Here is an 11490-nt window from a genome sequence, read left to right on the forward strand (position 1 = left end):
GGGACTTAGGTTCCTAGTGTATCCATTATGGCGCCGGTTGCTTTGGATTTAAAATGGCCACACGTGCTGGAGAGTGTGGAATGTCAGAACGAAGATACGAAGAAAGAATGTTTATCTCTATCATTTATCACATTATTTACAAGTATATATATATATATATATATATATATATGTGCACTAGAGTATTGAATAGTAATGGCCTTTATATGTTTAACACCCCTTTCAAACTCAAGGTGGATCATGAAGATTTGAGACATAGAGTTTGAGAAGATGAAACCGATGTTGTTTTCGAGTCTGAGCCTTGGTGAAGAAGTTGGCGACTTGAGACTCAAACGGCACGTACTGAAGAGCATTGGTCAACTACTAACAATGTGAACGTGTGAAAGATGCATCCACACCATTATGCTTGGTCAATTCATGCTTCACAGGGTCATTGGTAATCTATATAGCATTGGTATTGTCACAGAGAAGAGGTGTAAGAGTATCACATGGGACATCAAATTCAGCCAAAAACCAACAAAGCCATACAATTTCAGATGTGGTAGTAGCAAGAGCCTGAAGTTCGGCCTCAGTGCTAGAATGTAACACCGCAGTTTGTTTCTTAGATTTCCATGCGAGAAGAGAAGTGCCAAGTAATGGACCGGCGATCAACAAGGTCACTCGCCTAGGTGGAATATGAGTAAGCGTGAAGCTGAAGTGGACTGGAATAGGTATAGAACAAATGTCGAGATGCTATCCCCCTCATATAACTCAACACAAAGTAAATGGTAGTAGTGAACTGAAGTAGGAGTACTAACGAACTGGCTCAACACATGAACAACATAAACAATATCAAGCTTGGTGACGGTAAGATAGACAAGACTACCCACAATATGACGATAGTGAAAAGGATCCTCTAGTGGTGTGTCATCCGTGGGATGAAACTAAACATGAAGCTCCATAGGTGTAGCGGCAATCCGTGAATTAATAAGGCTAGAGTGTATAATGAGATTCTGAATATATCGATGCTGAGAAAGATAGTAACCATTATTTGTGGAAGTCACCTCGATCCCCAGAAAATAGCTGAGAGATCCTAAATCAGACATCATAAATTACTGGTTGAGACGCTTCACAAAAGCAATATACTCCATAGCGTCACCAGTAATCAACATATCATCCACATAGAGCAAAAGCAAAGTGTGATCACGTTGAAAGATATGGATGAATAATACAGGATCATGATCGCTGGTTGAAAACCAACTGCATGCACTACAAAACTAAACCACTCAAACCAAGCACGTGGAGCTTGCTCGAGACCATAGAGCACAAAACGAAGATGACAGACATAGCTTTTAGATGTCTCAATGCCAGAAGATGGATGCATATATATATCTCCTCATGTAAATCATCGTAAACAAAAGCATTCTTCACATCCAATTGAGAGATAGTCCAAGAGCGAACAACAACCATAGCAATCAGAGTGCGAACTGTAGTCAGATGAGCCACAGGAGCAAAAGTCTCATCATAATCACGACCATATGCCTGCTGAAAACCACGAGCCACAAGACAAGCCTTATAGTGCTACACTAAACCATCAAGCTTTGTTTTGACTTTATACACCCACTTGCATGTAATAGGAATGCCCTAAGCAGGTAGAGGAACAAGATCCCAAGTGCCTGTCTTCTTCAAAGCTGAAAGTTCCTCAAATATAATCAACTGCCACTCAAGGAAACAAGCTGGCTCTTGATAAGTGCGGGGCTCATATACAACACCAATAGTAGAAAAACCATATATGTTAGGTACAAAAATAGTAGTACGATCATGATGGTCATACCGAGATGTCGAGGCTGGTAATAGACCATTAGATACTGCATCAGTAGTACTGGCCGGAGCATCGGAAGAAGCAGAAATGGAGAACTAAGAATCATGAGAAACTTTAGCACAATAATGATAGTGAAAAGGATAAGTGTCAGAAGCTGAGGGTGGATGTATAACAGAAGATGAAGCTGGAGTAGGAGGTAAATATGGAGAAGAAGGAACAACGGAATACTCTTTGGTTGAAAACAATTCCAAAGAAGGAAAAGAAGGAAGATGAAGAAATGAAATAAACTCGTGGAAGAAAGAGAGGAAAAGGGAGATTGAGCAGCAGGAGAATGGAAATAAGGACGACTCTCGTCAAAAGTGACATCACAAGATATGCAAATGTGACGTGCAGAAGGATCATAGCAACGAAACCCTTTATGCTCAAGACTATACCCAAGAAAGACACTCAATCGACTGAGCTGTTAACTTGGTACATTCATGAGGTACAAGTAAGACACAACAGACATTACCAAAGCTCAAAGATGATCATAACGAGGAGGAGAATCAAACAAGATTTCTCCAGGACATTTACCCTAAACAAAAGATGATGGATGTATGTTGATGAGATAAATCACCATGAAAACTATCTTAGCCCAGAAATGAGCAGGTACAAAAGACAAAATCAGAAGAGTCCGAGTAGTCTCAATTATTTGACAATGCTTATGTTCAGCGATCCCATTGTGCTGATGAGCACCAGGACAAAAAAGTTAAGGAAAAGCACTCTCAGATGAGAGAAATTGACAAAAAACAGTGGACAAATACTCTCCTCCAGAATCAAAATGAAAAACACAAATGGCAGTAGAAAACTGAGTGTGAACCTCCTAGCAAACAACTAATAGATAGATAACAACTGAGATCTATGTTTCATGAAATAAACCCATGTATGTCTAGAGTAATCATCAATGAAAATAACATAATACTTGTGACCACCCTTGGAAGTAAAAGGCTCAAGATTCCAAACATAAGAATGAACTAAATGAAAATGACAACTAGACATAGAAATACTGGAAGAATATGGGAGTTATAGCTTCTTCCCAAGCTTACAACTTGCACAATGAAAACCATCATCAATAGACACACGCCCCAAAACACCTTGATGAACTAAAGAAGACTAAGACTAACATGAGCCACATAGATGACCCAGGCAATGATGCCACTGTGGAAAAGTAGGAGAAGCAGGAAAAGCAAACCGTTGAACACTCCAATCAAATACAACTGGATCTAGTATAGTATGAATTGGCCATCAGAACATATATGGATAGAACTTATAACCTGGTCTCTAAAAACAAGTAATTTTTGCTGGGCCTGTATCTTTTTTTTAGGTCACTAGGATTCTTAGTGGTTGGAACTTCCAGTATCTTGGTAAGAATCTGATATATGTATTTCCATCTTGGCAATTAATTTTTTTCCACAAGGTATTGTCATGTCTTTTTATGGGATTGTAAAACTATTCATTAGCTCCTATTTGTGGTGCACAATTTTGTGGAATGTAGGTAGCAGTTATGACTGATTCAATAGAAAAGGAATAATGTGCATTTTTTGTTGGGGATTTTTTGGAGAAGCGTAGAAGCAGGAACAATGGAAAGCGTGGGTGTAGAGAAAGGAAAAGGAAAAGAAAGATGATCTAGAGCGTAAAGTCCGTGACAACCACTACGGTGATGGCCAGTACTAATCACAGCTTTGGTCTGATGGTCCTGCACATAGCAAAAAGAATTATCAAACCCAACAAAACATTGAAGGTCGATGAGTTGACCAATAGACATAAGATTCATAAACAGCTGAGGAACGAAAAACACATTAGGAACAATAAATCGAGAAGTAGTAAGAATCCCCTAATGTGTGAAAAAATAAGAAATTCCATCGGTGGTCTAAATATACATACCATTAGGAGCAGGTCTGCATGATGAGAGCTAAGAACCATCGAAGGTTAAATGAAACCCCTGAGTCTAAAACCCAAGAGTGGGTGCAAACGATAGCGTCTACAGAAGAAGCCTTGATCACTCCAGTCCGATGAGGAGCTGCCAAAAGAGTGTAAGATCATTGAAGTAGTAGCAAGAGCACGAAGATGTGTCTCCTCGGTAATCAAAGCTGCATGTGCTTTAACAAAGGTAGGAAGAGGAGTATGTCCAAGAAGCTGAACGGGTACTGGTTCAAACTCGAAGCGGAGGCGCATCACAAACTGGAACATGAGGTTCTGTCGCTCATGTTTTTCCTTTGCCACACAGTGCTTGCAACTGGAGCATCCAACTAACCAAATACACGAGTGAAGACCGTGTAGAATTCTTCCACTGATAAATCCTATTGCTGAAGACTATGCAAGTTTTGTAGCAGGGAGAACCAAAGTGCCTCATTGGTGTGTAGATAGCGTTGTTGAAGATAGTCCCAAATTTCCTTGGCTGATAAATGATCGCAAAAGCATGCGTAACGAAAATGCCCACTCACGATAATTATGAGCATTAAGTCTAATATCATGTGAAGAAGAGCACCCCTGCCAAGAACCGTATTAGAGGGTTGAATTGGATTTGCTATTTTTTTAAGTGCGCTATCACTGTTGAGAACTGTGTACCGTCACTATTGGCCATCACTGTTGGGAACTGTACATCCTCACTATTGGACATTACTGTTGAGAAATATGCACCATTACTGTTTAGAGCTGTGCGGAATTACGGAGAAAGATATATATATATATATATATTTAAATGACAGTCACTGTTAGTCAAAAGAAAAATTCAAGCCTTGGGACTTGAATTTCCGTGTAATGTTGAGTGGAAGGTGGTTTGGATAAATCTCTGTCACTGTTAGAGAATATAATAATGATAATGTGAAAAGGTGTTGAGTAGAAATAGAATGAGAATTGGGCCTGGATCTGGGAGCGCAGAGCAGCTAATCTGAGCATTTTCAACGACCGAAACAAGAGGGGAGCTCTTGGCTTCCATCTATCTTATTGCTTTCTTGCTTGTTAATTTTGGTTGTTGTAATTCTGTGAAACTTGTTAATTTCTTGGAATATTTCTCTCGGTTTGATGATTGGATGGGAGAACATCCTATAATAAAGAAGATCTAAGACTTTGAGTGTTGTGCAGGTGATGTGAATTGAATATTTAAGCTCTGTGAATTGATTTAGATCTAACTAGTAGAGATATGAGTTCGATTCATTACAATTTGGTGCTTTCATCATGGCATAATCCACTAGGTTAAAGGATTTGGTTGCCATGCTTGATACTATCTTAGCCATAATGGATCAGAGGAAGGAATGGCTCATGGCCGTCATGGATCAACGAGATCACTGGGATTTCGAAGTACATTGAGACACAACAAGTGCAAGCTTCCAGTAGTGTATTATCTTTACCCCCTATTGTTAATATGGAGATAGTGGAAGAATAAGATCAGCGACGCACTGTGCCAACTCCAATGAGTTCTATGAAGCTCGTTTTTCTGAGATTTGATGGCACCTATGTTCTTTAGTGGATTTTCAAAGTGGAGCAATTCTTTAAATAATATAAGATCACAGATGTGTATCGGCTTTAATGACGACCATTCATTTTGATGGGCCAACTGTTCCATGATTTCACACATTAGAAAAAAATGGAGCTCTGAACAATTGGACAGAATTGGTGAAGGCTTTGGAAGAGTCTTATGGACCTTCTATATTTGAATGCCTAGATTATGCCTTATTCAAGCTTACACAAGAGGATTCAATCATCAATTACTATGTCACTTTTACTGCTCTTGCTAATAGGGTGGAAGGAATATCTGCTACGGTGTTATTATCTTACTTTATTAGTGGATTAAAGTGTGACATACAAAAAGACATTATTCCCTTGAAACCAGAGTCTCTCACTAAGGCCTTTTCATTTGCTAAATTATATAAAGAAAATTATTTGAGTGTCAATAAGAATACCGTTACGAAAAGTCCATTTTATCCTGACATTAGTATTGCATTGAATTCGGGGAGAGCTACTAACAATGCAGCAATGCCAACAAAAGCTTATACAATTCTCGCCAATTCTATTTAGACAACACCACTTCCGCCTTCATTGGCTTCCCTACCTGCTACTCAACCATTTCAGAAGATTAGTTTTGGTGAAATACAATTGCATAAGGCTAAAGGCTTGTGCTTCAATTGTGATGAAAAATTACTCCTTCACATAGATGTACCAACAAGAGATTTCTTCTGTTACAGTGGGATGATGACAGTACACATGTAGCTAATATTGAATTTCTGGTTGATGTGTTACCTACAGTGCCAAAGAAAGACAATCCAAAAGTTATCTTTAAATGTCATAAACAGTGCACTATTGTTGCGAACGATGAGATTCACAGGAACAATTAATGGTCATATGGTCAAATTTTACTTGATGGGAGAAGTGATGATAATTTTATACAACCAAGATTGGCAAAGTTCCTTCAGTTAGAAATACAACAAACTCAGTCATTTAAAGTGTTGGTGGGAGATGGTAATGCCTTGCATGTGGAAGGTCTTGTAGAAGACTTGCAAGTTAAAGTCCAAGGTAATACTTTGAGCTTTCCAGTGTACTTATTACATATAGCAGGCACTGAGATCATTTTAGGAGCTGCGTGGCTGTGAACATTGGAGAATCATTTGATGGATTATCCTGTCTGCAAATTTTTCATAACAATCAAGTTGTTACAATAAGAGGCGACATGAATGGTTCACCTCAGGTAGCTTTTCTACATCAGATGTACAGACTTAATTCTTCAAAAGGTATTGAACAATGTTACACCCTTATAGTTAGTGAATTTAAAAAAAAAAATATTGCAGAACAATACATGCTATAATGCTATGGAAACAAACGTTACTATGCCTTATTCTTCTGCATTGTCAGATTCCTTACAACAATTACTATGAAAGTATCAACACATTCTTCTACACCAACTGGACTTCCTCCTTCAAGGTAGTATCACCGTAGAATTTCATTGATTCCTAAGGCTAAACCTATTAAGGTAAGGCCTTATAGATATCAGCATGGTCATAATGCAGAGATTGAAACCATGGTAAACCAAGCAATAGTCCATTTTCTTCACTAATTATATTGGTTAAGAAAAAAGATGGAACATGGCATTTTTGTACAAATTATAGAGCATTGAATGCTATCTCCATTAAAGATGCATTTGGCATTCCAACAGTGGATGAACTTTTAGATGAATTGCATGGAGCAAGGTATTTCTCTAAATTGGATCTCCCATCAGGCTATCACCAAATTTTGTTACACCCAGATGATAGATTCAAAATTGCATTTCACATACATCATGGACATTACCAGTGGTTAGTGATGCCTTCAGATTATCAAATGCCTCAGCAACATTTTAATCCTTGATGAATGGCATTTTTAAATTTGCATTGTGAAAATTTGTACTGGTATATTTTGATGATATACTAGTCTACAACACTGATTGGAGCAATCATTTGAGCCACTTAGAGATAATTCTTATCACTCTACAAGATAACAAATTGTATGCCAAGTATTCCAAATGCAGTTTTGTGTTGCAACAAGCGGAATATTTAGGACATTGTCTATGTACGTGAGGTGTCCATGGATAATTCCAAAGTGGAAGCAATATTACAATGGCAAATTCCTATTAATCTCAAACAACTCAGAGGATTTTTGGGGTTGAGTGGTTATTATAGGAGATTTATAAAACATTATGCAATATTGGCACAACCTCTTACTGATTTGTTAAAATAAGACAGCTTCCATTAGTCTCCACAAAGCTCAAGAGGCTTTTCAGAACCTGAAGTCTGCTATTACTACAGCACCAATATTGAAATTGCCAGATTTCACTAAACCTTTTGTCTTGGAGACAGATACTTCAGGAGTCAGTATTAGGGGCAATACTGAGTCAAGACAATCATCATTTGGCATTTATTACTCAAAGAAAATGACAACTAGTATGCAAAACCAATATGCCTATATTAGAGAATTATTTGCTCTAACAGAAGTTGTTAGAAAGTTTAGACATTACTAGATGAGTCATAAATTTATTATTAGAACTGATCAACAAGCATTGAAGCACCTTTGTTATCAGACAATACAAACACCTGAGCAACAACGTTGGTTTCCAAAGCTCTTGGGTTATACTTTCAACATTAAATATAAACCAGGAAAAGATAATGTGATAGCTAATGCCTTGTGCAGGAGTTTCAAGGTGGCATTCTCTATTTCTCAACGTCAGATTATGAATAAAATCCAGCAACTGCAACTTACTAACCCCCTTTGTGCTTCAATTATACATGCTATTCAAAACAATTATCAGCAAGACACTAAATACTTTTGGAGAAATAATTTATTGTGGTGGAATGGAAAGGTGGTAGTTTCTGGGCGATGATCACCTGAAAGTGACTCTAATGCAGGAATTTCATTCTACATTAATAGAAGGACATGTAGGGTGCTTGAGAACTTATGCAAGAATCGCTCATCAATTTTATTGGAAGGGCATGCAAACACAAACTGCTGAATTTATCAAATCTTATTTAGTCTGTCAACAAGCTAAACACGATAATACCCACCCTGGGGGATTATTACAATCCTTGCCAATACCTCAACATATATGGAAGGATATAACTACGAATTTCATAGTGGGGTTGCCACTTTCAAAAGCTTTATTGTCATATTTGAGGTGGTTGATCGTCTCTCCAAATTTAACCATTTTATTCCTTTGAAGATAGATTTTACTAGTTTTATTATAGTTGATGCCTTCATCAGCAATGTGTTGAAATTACATGGAGTCCTAAAATCTATAGTTAGTGATCTAGACAAAACTTTTGCCAACAAATTCTAGCAACACTTGTTTTAGGCTATGGGTACTACCTTGGCATGTCCACATCTTACCATCAGCAAACGGATGGTCAAACAAAAGCTTTAAATAAATGCTTGGAGCTTTACCCTTCGCTGCTTTGCATTGGAAAATCCAAAGACATAGTCAACTTTATTGCCATGGACGCAATTTTGGTACAATAGTTCATATCATAGCGGTGCTGAAATGTCTCCTTTTAAAATAGTGTATGGCAGGGATCCATCAACCCTTCTCAAATACTATTCTATTAAGCATGATCCACCAACAATCTGAGAAATGCTCCATTAACGAGATCAAATACTAGTACAACTAAAACAAAACCTCTTAAAGGCACAAGTTCGGATGAACAAAATGGCTGACAAAAATCATTTTAAAATTTCTTATAAAATTGGTGATTTGGTGCTGGTCAAATTACAACTATATCAACAACATTGTTGGCATTGCGCAGAAATCAAAAATCAAGTATGTGTTTCTTTGGGCCCTTCCAAATATTGGAGAAGCTTGGTTCAGTATAAACTTCAATTACCAAGTCATGCTCAGATTCATCCCGTCTTTCATTCATCATTACTGAAAAAGTTTCATGGAGGCCCAGGCAGCTGTATTTTTCCTCTACCATTCACTACTTATGAATATGGGCCTTTATTGTAACCAATCTCTGCGTTACAAGCTCGACAAATTCTGCATAAAAGGCAGCTCATCACCAGGTCTTGGTTCAATGGGAAAGTGAGCATCATAAGGAAAATCCCTAGGAGGATTGGAATCCATTGTTAATGCAATTTTCTCATTTGGACCTTGAGGACAAGTTCTGATTCGATGGTAGGAGTATTGTTATAGCTCTAGTTGCTTTGGATATAAAACGGCCACACGTGCTGGAGAGTGTGGAAGACTAGTCAAGTATGGAGATTAAGGTAAGTGATGAGGTGGCTTACAATGTGGAAGAGAGGGACCGGAATGGTACAACTGGGCATAGGAGCAATTGGGTGAGACGCACTAGCTCTAAGCTCAAGGGATTTGTTACTGACACCAGGGAGGCTAATAGGTGAAGGTGTAGAGGCACATCCACGTGGAGGCCATAAAAAGGGGGAGCTTATGGGAAAAAGAGGAGATAAAATTAGAATGAGAATTGGCCTTGGATCTGGGAGCGCAGAGGGGCTCATCTGAGCATCTTCAGTGACTGGAGTAGTAGAAAAGTTCTTGGCTTGGCTTCCATCTATCTTAGTGCTTTCTTGCTTGTTTAGTTGGGTTGTTGTAAACTCTGTGAAACTTGTTAATTTCTTAGAATATTTCTTTAGATGATTAGATGAGAAAACATCCTATAATGAAGGAGATCTTAGATTGGAGTGTTTGTGCAAGTAGTGTGAATTGAATATTTGAGCTCTGTGAATTGATTTATATCTAATTAGCAGAGATAGGAGTTTTATTCATTATAGTATCCTCCCAATAAAAACACGGTAACTGCAATACTTTGAAAGGGCCTAGCTTGATTGGGCTGGCAGATGAGTATTATTTGATCATAAATAAAAACTATTAAATTTACAATAAAATTAAAGTATTTTTCAACTATTTGACTAAAGTGTCTATTTCAAACAATAACTCATCACAATATATTTTTTTTTTTAAGAGAGCTTGATGATTTCTTTAGGGTGAATCTAATATGCTTGCATGTGTTGCAATCTCAAATTTAAGGGCCAAATGCATACCTTGCATTTGCAGGATGTGGAATCTCCATTTTTCTCTTATGACATTAAGTGAGAGATTGAGTTTATTATTAATACCTTTTGTAGATTGATGTTTTGTTTGTATCTCGACCTTCTCTTCACTCATATTGGATTGTATGACCTTTTCTTATATTTTTACCCACTCGTAAATATACAGTTCAACTATAATGGTCATAGGTCTTACACACTTCATGTATAACCTTATACTCTACCAAACAAAAAGAGCATACGATCTCAGTAGTACATTTCTTCATAATACAAAGAATAACGTGAATAAATGATTGGAAAAGCAAAGCTTTTACAATGGACTTGAATTTTGTTCTTTTAGCTCTAATATATTCATGCACACCAAAATATAAAGCTCCAAAACCAAGGCATCTGCATGTCCGATTTCAGCCCATAATGATTCATACCATACAAAACTTAAAACATGTGCCGTATATTTGAGAAACTACTACTTCTAAATGTTTTCCAAATTTGAAGTGTAATACTCTTGACTATTCCAGTAACTAGTAGCAGAATACATGGGCAGCTGTTATGAAGATAAGTTTGTTAGGGGTTAAGAATTATAGTTAACTATCATGAGTATTAGGGTTATGTCATGTACATGTCTTGATATTACTTCTATACCCACACATTGTAATATATAACCATTGATCATCAATATATAATTAACTCCTTTCATCTATATAGTACCAGAGCCCAAAGGGTAACACCAACTCACTCACAATCCTCACACCACCTGCCGGCCGAACTCCGTCCAACCTCCTCCTCCGACATTGGCAACATCATCAACAATGCCGACATCGCTATCATCAACCAAAATCCAGCCATCTACAACATCTAGCCATTTTCTCCTTGTCTTCTCTCATGTCATGATCCGGTCATTTCCTTCTAGATCCGGCCACCCACAACATAGATCCAGCCTCATTCTTGTATTCTCTCAAAGATCCGACATCTCCTCATAGACCCAGCCATCCTTATTCTTATCTTTCCCACTATCATCTTCTCAAGATTCCGCCACCCACAACATAGATCCGGCCATCTACAAGCAAGATCCGGTCATCCATTCCGGTGCCGTCAACCTTCACTATTGTGGACATATGGTTTGAAGT

This window comes from Dioscorea cayenensis, chromosome 4 (assembly GCF_009730915.1).
Source record: "Dioscorea cayenensis subsp. rotundata cultivar TDr96_F1 chromosome 4, TDr96_F1_v2_PseudoChromosome.rev07_lg8_w22 25.fasta, whole genome shotgun sequence".
Taxonomy (NCBI): domain Eukaryota; kingdom Viridiplantae; phylum Streptophyta; class Magnoliopsida; order Dioscoreales; family Dioscoreaceae; genus Dioscorea; species Dioscorea cayenensis.